This window comes from Pongo abelii, chromosome 5, assembly GCF_028885655.2.
Source record: "Pongo abelii isolate AG06213 chromosome 5, NHGRI_mPonAbe1-v2.0_pri, whole genome shotgun sequence".
NCBI lineage: Eukaryota > Metazoa > Chordata > Mammalia > Primates > Hominidae > Pongo > Pongo abelii.
Genome location: NC_071990.2, coordinates 141,673,934 through 141,687,311, shown reverse-complemented (window position 1 = coordinate 141,687,311; position 13,378 = coordinate 141,673,934).

Here is a 13,378-nt window from a genome sequence, read left to right as displayed (position 1 = left end):
CATTCTGGTTCTTAATCCCTTGTCAGATGGTTAGTTTGCACATATTTTCTTCTAATCTGTGGGTTGTCTCTTTATTTTGTTAATTGTTTCCTTTGCTACACAGAAGCTTTTTATCTTGATGTGATCTCTGTTGTCCATTTTCGTTTTCATTACCTGTGCCTTCAAGGTGTTACTTAAAAAATCTTTGCCTAGCTGAATACCCTGGAATGACTCCCAAATTTATTTTTTCTAGTAGTTTCACAGTTTCACATCTGAGATTTGAGGCTTTAATCCATTTTGAGTTGATTTTTATATATGGTGAGAAATAATCTAGTTTCATTCTTTTGCATATGGATATCCAGTTTTCCCAACACCATTTGTTGAAGACTGTCCTTTCTCCAATGTATGTTCTTGGCACCTTTATCAAAAACAAGTTGGTAGAAAGGCATGAATTGATTTTTGGGTTTTTAAATTCTGTTCCGTTGGTCTTTGTGTCTGTTTTTATGCCAGTACCATGCTGTTTTTGTTACTATAGCTTTGTAGTATAATTTGAAGTCAGATAATGTGATTTTTCCAGTTTTGTTATTTTTGCTCAGGGTGGCTTTGGTAATTCTGGGTCTTTTGTGGTTTCATATAAATGTTAAGTTTTTTTGTGAAGAATGTCATTGATATTTTGCTAGGGATTGCATTGAATCTGTAGATTGCTTTGGGTAGTGTGAACATTTAAACAATATTGATGATTCCAATCCATGAACATGGTCTATCTTTCATTTTTTGTGTCTTCTTCAATTTATTTTATCTATGTTTTATAGTTTTAATTGAAAAGATCTTTCCCTTCTTTTGTTAATTTTTAGATATTTTATTTGTAGCCATAGTAAATGGAATTACTTTCTTGGTTTTTTTTCAAATTGTTTGCTATTGGCATATAGAAATGCTACTAATTTCTTGTGTGTTGATTTTGTAAACTGAACGTTTACTGAATTTATTTGCCAGTTCTAATAGTTTTTTGGTAAAGTCTGCATTTTTCTAAATATAAGATGATGTCATCTGCAATCCAGGATAATTTGACTTCTTCCTTTCTAATTGACTGCTTCCTTTCTAACTTGAATGCTTTTTATTTATTTCTCTTGTCTCATTGCTCTGGCTAGAACTTTCAGTACTATGTTGAATAAAAGTGATAAAAGTCAGCATCCTTGTCTCGTTCTGGATCTTAGAAGACAGGCTTTCAGTTTTGCCCTATTCAGTATGATACTAGGTGTGGGTTTGTTGTACGTGGTTTATGCTTTCTGAGATGGCAAGCAGTGAGAATATTTCAACTGGAAAAGAATTTTGAGTGGGAACTTTTCAAATTATCATTCTGGCTGCTGAGTAGAGAGTGGATTAGAGAGGAGAAAGGGAGAAAGTTGGCAGAACCTGTGTGGAGGGCACTGCAATAATCCAGATGGTGATTTTGGCTAGGACAGTGGCAGCAAATCAGAGAGGTGCAGGCCCACACATAGACATATTTCACAGAAAAAGTTGGCAGGAATTACTAAAGCATGGCATGTGTTGGGAAAGAAGATGCAGGAATCAAGGCTGACTGCCAGGCCCCATCCCTGTGTGGTATCAGCCTTGGCATTTTCTTCCCAGGCCAGTGGCTCAGTCTCCAGATTTCCCTGATCACTTTCTCATCCCTTTCTCCAACTGCCATACCTACTTTAGAATTATGTCCCCTGCCTCCTTTCCTCAGGAATCTACTTATGTATGCAATATAGTTAACTCTATTTGTACCAGAAACACTTAGTCATTTACTGAGTGTTTCCTTCAATTTTAGAAATAGTATTCCAAGATTTAAATTGATGAAAAGACAAAGGCATTATAAGCAGGTGATGCATAGGTATTTTAGATGATTAATTTATTTGAATCCAGCTCATATCATAGCATCCCAAACACTTCCAAGTTATGTTTCAAAAAACATGTTTCTTAAAAGATTAGCTTATCCTCATGAATATATTATTTTCCATCTACTTTCTCCTTAATGCACTGCCATCATTATTTAACAAAAGCTTCCTACCTGAAGTTATCTACAATCTCCTATATTTTCTGTTCTAATGTACATATACTGTTATACATTTCTTTCTAAACACTGCTTTCTCTGCATTCTACAAAAATTGACAAATTGTATTTTCATTTCCCTGATGATTAAAATTCGTCATTTTTTCATATATACCTTTTGAACATTTATGTCTTCTTTGGAGAAATGTCTGTTCATGTCCTTTGCCCATTTTAAAATAAAAGTATTTGTTTTTCACTGCTGAGTTGTTTGAGTGGCCTGTATATATTGGATATTAGTCCCCTATCAGATGAGTAATTTGCAAATATTTTTCTCCCATTCAAAATGTTGCCTCTTTAGGCTGTTGGTTGTTTATTTTGCTGTGCAGAAGCTTTTAAACTTAATATAGTCCCATTTGTCCGTTTTTTATTTTCTTGCGTGTGCTATTGAGATCTTAACCATAAAACGTTTGCCTGTATCAATGTCCTGAAGACTTTTACCTTTGTTTTCTTCCAGTAGTTTTATAGTTTCAGGTTTTACCTTTAAGTCCTTAATCTATCTTGGGTTGACTTTTGAATATGAAGAAATATAGGTATCCAGTTTTATTCTTCTGCATGTGGTTATCCAGTTTCTCCAGCACCATTTACTGAAGAGGGTGTTATTTCCCCAGTGTATGTCCTTGAAAGCTTTGTTGAAGATCAATTGGCTGAAAATATGTGCTTTTACTTCTGGACTTTCTACACTGTCTCATTAGTCTATGTGTCTATTTTTATACCAATATGATGGTGTTTTGTAATATGTTTTGGAAGTCACAGAGTATAATGCCTCCAAATCTGTTCTATTTGCTCAAGGTTGCTTTGGCTATTCAGGCTCATTTATTGGTATTACAAGAATTTTAGAATTTTTTTTTCTATTTCTGTGAAAAATGTTGTTAGAATTTTGATAGGGCTTTCATGAAATCTATATATTGCTTTGGGCAATATGGCCACTTTAATAATATTAATGCTTCCAAATCATTAACATGAGTTCATGAGTTTCATTTATGTCCTCTTTAATTTATTTCATCCACGTTTTATAGATTTCCTTGTAGACATCTTGCAGCTATTGGTTAAATTTATTCCTAAGAATTTTACTTAATGTTATAACTATTGTAAATGTGATCACCTTCTTTCTTTCTTTCTAGGGTACTTCATTATTGGTATATAGAAATGCTACTTATTTTTGAATGTTAATTGTGTATCCTGCAAACTTACTGAATTTTTTTGTCAGTTATAAAAATTTTTGATGGAGTCTTTGGTTTTTTATATATATATATAATTATGTCATCTGAAAGGAGGGACAATTGACATTCTCTTTTCCAGTTTGGATGCTTTATATTTTTTTCTCTTGTCTCATTGCTCTGGCTAAGACCCACTACTCTGCTGAATAGTAGTAGTGAAAATGGGCATTTTTGTGTTATTCCACTTCTTAGGCTTTCAAGTTTTCTTCAACTCGATACAGTATTGGTTGTAGGATTGTCATAGATGGCCTTTACTATTTTTAGGCATGGTCCTTCTATGCCTACTTTGTTGACAGTTTTTATCATGAAGGGGTTTAGAATGTTGTCAAATGCTTTATCTGCATCTATTGAGATGATCATATGGTTTCTGTTCTTCATTCTGTTGATATGACATATTATGTTTATTAATTTGCATATATGGAACCATCATTGCATCCCTGGTACAAATTCCACTTGATTGTGGTGTATTATCTTTTTGATGTGCTGTGGGATTCAGTTTGATAGTATTTGGTTGGGGATTTTTATGTCTATGCTCATCAGGGATATTGTTGTTGTGTCCTTGTCTGGTTTTGATATCAGGGTAATGCTGGCTTTGTAGAATGGGTTGTGTAGAGTTCCCTTCTCTTCAATTTTCTGGAATAGTTTCAGAAGGATGAGTGTAAGTCCTTCTTTATACATTCCACAGGATTATATTGTGAATCCATCTATGCCTAGGGTTTTCTTTACTTGTTTAGAGGAATTTGTTCATTTTCCCCAGGTTTTCCAATTTATTACTGTATAGTTTGTCGTAATAGTCTCTGATGATCTTTTGCATTTCTGTGGTATCCTTTTTCATTTGTGATTTTATTTGGGTCTTCCCTCTTCTTTCCTAGATCAGTCAAGCTGGTTTATCACTTTTGCTTAACTTTTTGAACCCCAACTTTTTGTTTCATTGATTGTGTTGCTTCTTTGTTTCTATTTTGTTTACTTCTGCTCTGATCTTTATTATTTCTTTTCTTCTGCTAATTTGGGTTTTGGTTTGTTTTTTAAATTTTCTAGTACATTGAGGTGCATTATCAGATTGTTTATTTGAATTCTTTCTGTTTTTCTAGATGCAGGCATTTATTGCTATAAAATTCCCTCTTAGCACTGCTATTGCTGTACCCCATTGGTTTTGATGTGTTGTTTCCACTTTTATTTGTTTAAAGAATTTTTTAATTTCCATCTTTATTTATTTATTTATTTACCTGGTCATTCAGGAGCATGTTGTTTAATTTCCATGTATTTGTACAGTTTCCAAAGCTCCTCTTGGTATTGATTTTTAGATTTATTCCATTATGATCTGAGAAGATACTTGATATGATTTTGATTTTTTTAAATTTGTTGAGACTTGTGTTGTGGCCTAACATATGGTTAATCTTGGAGAATGTACCTTATGCTAATTAGAAGAATGTGTATTGTGCAATTGGTGGATAAAATAATCTGTAAATGTCTGTTAGGTCCATTTGTTCTAAAGTCCAGTTCAAATCCAATATTTCTTTGTTGATTTTCTGTCTAGATGATATGTCTAATGCTGAGAGTGGGGTGTTGAAGTTCCCTATTATTATTGTATTGGAGTCTATCTTTTTCTTTTGATCTAGTAATTTGTTTTATTTATCTGGGTGCTGTAGTGTTGGGTGCATATATATTTTAGAATTGTATCCTCTTGTTGAAGAGATACCTTTATAATTATGTAATAACCTTCTTTGTCTTTTTATACTGTTTTTGACATAAAGTGTGTTTTATTTGATGTAGGTATAGTTACTCATATTCACTTCTGGTTTTCATTTGCATGAAATATCTTTCTGCATTCCCTTACTTCCAGTCTATATGTGTCTTTACAGGTAAAGTATGTTCTTATACAAAGCATACAGTTGAATCTTTTTTTAATCAATTTAGCCAGTCTGTATCTTTTAAGTGGAAAATTTAATCGATTTATATTCAAGGTTATTCTTGATATCTAAGGTTTACTTCCAGTTATATTCTTAATTGTTTTCTGGCTGTTTTGTATGTTCTTTATTCCTTTTCCTCTTATGGCTTGTCCTTGTGTTTTGCTGCTTTTCTGTGTTGGCAACGTTTGAGTCTTTTCTCTCCCTTATTTGTGTGTTTGCATTACAAGTGAGTTATATATATATGCATTTTCGTGATGGTACCATCCTTTTGCTTCTAGGTTTTGGACTCCCCCGAGTATTTCTTGTAAAGCTGGTCTGGTGGTGATGAATTCCCTCCGTATTTGCTTGTCTAGGAAAAACTTTTTTTCTGCTTCATGTATATAGGAGAATTTTGCTGGATATAGTATCTTTGGGTGGCAGTGTTTTTTTGTTTTCCAGCATTTTCAATACATCATCCTATTCTCTTCTGGCCTGTAAGGTTTTTGCTCATAAGTCTGCTGTTAGTCTGATGAGGTCTCCTTTATAGGTGACTAGACACTTTTCTCTTGCTGTTTCCAAAATTTTATTTTGTCATTGACATTAGACAGTTTGACTATAATGTGGAGAAGAACTTTTACACTGTATTTGTTTGGGGATTAGTGGGACTCCTATATCTGGATGTCTACCTCTCTTGCTGGACTTGGGAAATTTTTATTATTTTATTAAATACGATTTCAAACATTTTCTATTTGCCTTCAGGGTTATCAATAATTTATATATTTGGTTGCTGTGTAGTATATCATATATCATGAAAGTTTTATTTATTCTTTTCTATTATTTTTTATTTCTTTGTGTCTGACTGGGTTATTTAAAAAAAATCTGTATATTCTGAGATTCTTTCTTTTGCTTGATCTAATATATTGTTGAAGTTTTTAATTGTATGTTATATTTTATTCAAGGAATTCTTCAATTCCAGAACTTCTGTTTTGTTCTTTTTTTGTGATATCTACCTCTTTGCTAAATTTTTTACTCATGTTCTGTGTTGTTTTTTCTGATTTTTTAAAATTATCTTGTGTCTCACTGCGCTTCTTTAGTATCATAATTTTATATTCTTTTTCCAGAATTTTACAAATTTCTTTTTTATTGGAATCTGTGGTTGAGGAATTAATGCATTCTTTTGGAGGTATCATATTTTCTTGGTTTTTTATGTTTCTTGTGTCTTCACATTGAAATATGTACATCTGGTGTGACAGTCACTTCTTCCAATTTTTGAAATTTGCTTTCATATGGGATGAGTTTTTCCTGAAGAGGTATCAGTGGTGTTGCCTGGGTAGAGCCCTTTGGCTTTGATTCTGAGTGTATGCTGCTGTGTAGTTTTCATATGATTTCTTTGAATGTAAACAATGTCAGTGGTATTTGTGATTTTCTAGATGGCTTGAGGTGTGTCTATTAGTGGAGGCTATGATGAAGTTTCCTTGGGGACACAGGCTTGAAGTAGGCCAGTCTTAGGGCCCCAGTGATAAAAGTAGTGGATTGAGCATGCCTATTCATTAGGGCCCCAGACTGGCATACACTAACGCTGGTGATAGCACAACCAGGTGGGCTATGTATTATTGTGTTATTCCAATTCTTAGAAGACAGGCTTTCAACTTTTCTTCATCTCGTTGCAGTATTGGTTATGGGATTGTCGTAGATGGTCTTCATTATTTTTCGGTATGGTCCTCCCAGTAGCTTGCTCAGATGCCAGTAGTAGCAGCAGTGAGCTGGCTGGAAGAGTGAGTTCTCAGCTCCCTAGGCAGCTAGTGTCGTATGAGCAATCCACAGCAACAGTGGTGGGACAACTCTCTGGGTCCCAAGCAGTGCTTCCTGATATTGGCAGTGGCTGTGAAGCAGGGTTGCCATCCACAACCCAAGACATTCAGCTTTTAGTCTCTTCTGCTCTTGGTGGGAGCAGTGCTACAGTGCCATGCAGAGGAGGGGTCCCACCCTTCAGAGGGGAGAAGGACTCACACCTTGCAGATAAACTAAAACACAGAGTCCATGCCACCAATTTGGGGCATGGTTGCCACTCACAGCCTCAGAGAGGTAGCCCTCTGCCTCATCCAACCCAGCCCCTGGTGACAGCAGCAGTAGCTGCAGCTGCAGTGGGATGAGAGGGAAAGAGGAGATCATGCTCTCAAAAGCCAGAGCACAGAGGCTGTTCCACCAGTTGGGGTGGGGTCATTGCTGCCAACCCCAAATAGTCAGATCTCAGGCTTACCTGTCTGGCTCCCAGTGGCAGCAACTGCTATGGCAGTATGCAGAGTGGGAAGGGGAATCTCCCTCATCCCTCCCAAGCCAAAGCATAAGGGTTTTTGCCACTCTGGGGACACAGTCACTTGTCAGAGCCTCATATAGAAAGCCCTCAGGCTCTGGAAAGTGCGTGCCTTAATTTTCTTTGCGGGGGTGTGTGTGAGCTTTCTATCATCTTATTATTAAATATTATCTTAAAATTAAATATTAGCTGTTACTTTCACAAATTTTTCTTAGTTTTTCACCACTATTTGAGACCAAAAAAAGGCTAGAGGGTATAGAATCTGGGAAATGCCTCTTCCTCAGGTAGGATAGAGTTCTGTTTTTGTTTTTTTTTTTGTTTTTTATGGAGTAGGCCTTTATTACAAAAAATACTCTGAGCTTATTTCACAATGGTTACTTTTCCCCTCTCCTGCCAGAGTCATGAAGGAATTTATTTTGACTCTTTACCTTGAGAAGCTGGTGACATTTCTAGAGGAAACCAGGGAAATGTGATAACCCAGGAGTTTCTTACTCTCAGGCTGGTCCACTCAGCTTCCTCAATTTGTCAAATTTCCCATTTAAGTCTCCCTACCAGATTATGGCTCCAGTGGGTTCTGCTTCAGGTAATAGAGCAGCTTTCACTTTCTGTATTCACCTAACTCTCCAGCTTTTGGGGTGACAATTTTTGCCCTGTAAACTTCACGCAAAAATTAGTTCAAGAAAGTTGGTGCTTTCATTTTGTTCAGCCTTTTTCTTGTTTTAAGAATGGGGATGATGACTCACATGTTGGACCTAAAGCAAAAAGTGCCTCATTTTCACTTATTTTGTTCAACAACTATAAAACATTTGACAAAGTCGACCACATTTCCCTTTTGAAATTCTTTTCTCTTCTGTCTTCTCTGTCATCATTTATTGCAGCTTTCTCCCTCTTTCACATCAGTCCATTATCAGTATTGCCTTTTCACTTTAGTCTGATTTTTCCATGATAGAATCCCTTGTTGTTCTTAGATTCTGTTACTGTCACCCTATAATCTTACAGTGCTTAGCTTTAGCATTATGGATGTGATGCAAAGAGATTAAAATCTATATGATCATCTCAGATATGATTGCAATATTTTTGTTTTTAATTGTGTTTTGGACTCCTGCTAATGGTGGTACCAAAGGCTTTTCAGAAAAAAGATGTCAAAAATTGAACTTACAATTGTATTCCAATTTCTATTTATCTTTCTTCATCTCCCATTTTAGTGGATAGCACAACCATTCATCAAACAACCAAATGGTTAAACTTGAATCCTCAATCTCTCTCCAGTGATATTAATTTAAACTCATTCACATTTTGTATAACTCCTCCATATCTACTGGCATAGATTTTGTTCAGTACTTCATTATTTCTGTTATTTCTTATCCAGACTATGATAATAGATTCTAAATAATCTCTTTGTCCATTCAACATCTATACTTCCATAATGCTATCAAATTCAGTTTCAAACATAATCTGACTGTTATTCTTCTGCCTAAATCTTTCAATGGCTTTGACAACTTTAACATAAAGGGAACATTCTTAAACATGGTATCAGGGCCCTTAAGTTTTCTTGCTGGCCTAACTCCCTAGTCCTGCCTCATGCCATTTTTCTAAATATATGATTTAGTCCTTTTGAACCACTTGCAATTTATCCATTTACACTATATTTTAACATATTTTTCTCCTTGTCTTTAATGCCCTTCTCTTACTTTTTCCTTAATGATTTCACCTGAATGTTTAAGACCAAGTGCAAGCATCACCTCCTCTTTGTATATATTTGTCTATCCTTTCCCCATGTTGTTCTTCCTACCACACCCGTCCTACCTTAGTGAGCCTTCTTTGTGCTCTGTTTTAGGACTTCAGACATAGCATGAAATAATATGGTATCCTAGATTGGATCCTGAAACAGAAAAAAGAAAAGAAATACTAAAATTCAAAAAAAGTTTGGAGTTTAGTTAATAGCAATGTACCAGTGTGTGTTTCCTGGTTTTGACAAATGTACCATGGAAACATAAGATGGTAACATAAGGAGATTTCATACCTAAAACTCGTGAGCAATATATGGGAACTGTCTGTACTATCTTTGTATTATCTAAATGTATTTCAAAACAAAATATTTATTTAAAATATTCACAGAAAAAAAGACTGCATTTACATCTCTCATAGCAATTACCATACTACTTGAATCACCTGGGGTACGCTACTGACCTTATTTCTCTAGCCTGTTTACTTTTCTATAAAACCAGATTAAAAATAGCAAATGTACCCATAAAAAAGTATCTATAATACTTTTGTGACTATTAAATCAGAGCAGCCATGTGAGGGACTTAGCACAGTGTCTTGCACCTAGTAGGCCCTTGTTTATCATTAACTATTACTATTACTATTAAAGAAATAATTGATTTTTCATATTTGTCAGTTCCAGTAGACTTTGAGCTTCTTATTTGGCTAGCATGGTATCTGTCCAACAGAAAGTACTCGGTAAATATTTGTGGAACAAATATTGAATGAAAGTATACATTCTAATATTTTTCCTCTTTTCCTAGATATGCTTCTCATAACATGACAGAAATAAATGCCCTGCCAGTTGGTTTACCTCAGTGATCAGAATTCACTATAATATCACCATTGCTTGCTCTCTTACTGAACTTTTCTCCACCTCAGACCTTGAAAGAAACTGCATTTCATCTATCATCCTAGAATTCATGCCCTCTATTTATTCCACTGCACAAAGGAAATCTAAACGACAGAGTATATTTTTTCAGCCAACACATCTTTCAAAAGTCAAAACTCTCCTTCTATTGAATTTCTAGCTTTATGCTCAGTCGGAATTCACAATTTCCCCTAGATAGAGTTGTTGTTTTTTTAACGTGTTGGACAGTCTTCAGAATTAAAATGGATAAGTTGTAGCTATGAAGTATCTAGATAATCTGCAGTCATAAAATTTGCAAAGCAGAAAAAAAATTAACCATTCAGAATTAATTTAATAAAGTCATTGAATTTCAAGTTAAAAAGATATTTAAATTACATCTAATCTGTTAAATTACTTACCTAAGGACACACAAGCAATTACTGCTTTCAAAGGCATTATTTCTTTTATTGTTCTGAATTCCCCCTAGCATTATGGATGATGGAGACTATATTCTATTTATTGTATTTTGTGTTTATTTTTAAGATACCAGCATAACCATCATTTCTCCTGGAAAGTTTTCACACACACCTGCACATCTCCATAGGTACACAGATACACACACACACCAAACAGGCGTGCACACACACACACACACACACAAGACTTGATCTCCTTCTATGTCCTCCCGCCCATGACGCCTCTGTCACTCCCCATCAAGGCATTTATTACACTTATTTCAATTTCAAGTTTGTTTGTCTTACCTGCTAGACTTTGAACTCCATGGTCAGATAACCATGTCTATCTGGTTTTTCATTGTATTCCTAGTTCTAAACACAATGACAATTGCTAAATTCAACACACGAGTGAATGAAAAATTTTTAAATATTGGCAAAGCTGAATATCTGCCCCCAAATATGTATTATTTTTGAGTTAAGTTCAACTTGATTTTATAAAAATGGGTATTTGTATTTTTTATCATATATTACACGATCTCAAAAACAAGTATGCACAAAAACATCCAAAATTTGCTATTCCACCCTTATTTCCAACCTCTCTTATTTTAATTCATCTCAGACATTTGGTCCAGATTGCAGAAAAATGTTTGGCATAGACCTTTTCTTTTACTGAGGTAATTCTACAAACTGGTAAGGTAAAAAGATACTATCATTTGAAAAATTGCTGTAACAAAGATAAGCTGCTTCCTTTTTTATTTCCACCCAGTGAACCCAAATTTAGACATAATTTACTTGCCGAATATATTTTATCCCTAAGAATTATAAGAAAGTGAAGAAACTGCTTCTTTGTATAAATTTATAAATAAAATAAAATCCTTTAAAACAGGAAAATCTTCCAAAATTTATCCAATGAGTGACACCATGTTATTATATAGTATTTTTCACTAGAAATACTGTGATTGTGACAGGTTTTTCATATATGCAAGGATGGGAGAAATGCCACTCTGAAGTATTCATGCTGAATATGCTTTGTATGACTGCAGATTCTTCCAAAGCTTGCTATGAGTTCTAACTTATTCTGGTTTTGACTACTTCATTACCTTCATATATTGGCCAAAATCTTCAACCATATCCCTAAAATCAACCTCCAGTACAGCCTGATATTTGCATATAAACCATAGACATTAAAATGCTGGTAGTATCATAAAAGAAACATTTCTTTCTACTCAATAGCAGTGATGACAAGATAAAACCCTGGAGCACCTGTATATTTTTTCTCCAAGCTAAATATAACCCCAATATGTTGAGAGGATGAATTGGTCTTGATTTCCCTCAGCATTCTGACACCTTTCTACAAGTATTTATAATCCTGCCAGTAATTATTCATATATAGACTGAGTTCCCTTCTGGATTAGATGTCTTTGCATGTAGAGTTTATATCTAATCTGCCTACACGTTTCCAGCTTCTAGAACAATGCTCAAAACAAAGCAAGTTTTCAATAAATGCTTCTTGAATGAGTATCTATTGTAATCCCAATAATGACTCCTAACTACTATACTAATTTTGTAACAATAATGTACCATAATTACTTCAGCTTTTGATTAACTGTAACTCACAATGTATCATTTCTGTTTGATCAATTACCTTTCATCTTCACTTTTTTTCAGGGCCTTTCTTCTTGAACAGCCTACTCTTCATGTGTTGCCATTCTCCTGCTATAAGATAATTAGGCAAATGAAACCAAGACTAGATCATTGGATCAGATAAGTCCAATGCTGGTTTTTAGGATATATGGTGAAAATAATTTCATAATAAAATAAAAATTCATCCCTAGATGACTAATACAAATTTTTCTGACAATCTTTATAAATCATCGAAGGAAAAAAATGGCAAAAATTCCTTACGCAGAAAAGGGGTAAATACACCATGCCAATCAAGATTGAAGAATTCATTTTTTTCTAATCTTGAAAAAAATCACTCTCTACCCCAAGATAATTTGTATGTTACTTTTATTTGCTTTTTTTCTCCATAACTGTAAGTTGCTAAGGTCCCTTTTGGTCACCAAGAAGAAGCAAATGCTGTCCTTTCACTATAAATCTCTTTGGAACAGATTAGGGAACAAAAAAGGTAATAATCCTTGCACTCTTAGAAGTGATATGCTAGCGAGAAAAGAAACAAACAAGAAAGACTAAGAATAATTTATACGGTAAAATAGTAAAATAAACTTTGGGGTGCCTGAAGATTATACAATTTTGGAAAACCTCTTTAAGAAAAATAATTCGAACTGGTGGCTCTTCCTCTTCTGTTTCTTATCCTCTTACCTGCCTTTCCTGAACAATTTTGTCTAAATCATTAGGTGGAGCTGAGCAAGGTAAAAGATTATGCACAAGAAGAGTAGAGTAGGAAGAAAGGTAATAGTAATACTCAAAAGCAATGAGCACATCTAGTGCAGAGACATTAGTTTCTAAATATTTTTTTCCACAATAAGGAGTCAGGGCTCCTTAAAGAAATGGAGGCTGGGAGCGGTGGCTCATGCCTGTAATCCCAGCACTTTGGGAGGCCAAGAAGTGTGGATCACCTGAGGCCAGGAGTTCAAGACCAGCCTGGCCAACATGGCAAAATGCTGTCTCTACCAAAAATACATTAAAATTAGCAGGGCATGGTGGCACGCACCTGTAGTCCCAGCTACTTGGGAGAGTGAGGCAGGAGAATAGCTTGAACCTGGGAGGCAGAGGTTGTAGTGAGCTGAGACCATGCCACTCCACTCCAGCCTGAGCCAACTCCATCTCAAAAAAAAAAAAAAAAAAAAAAAGAA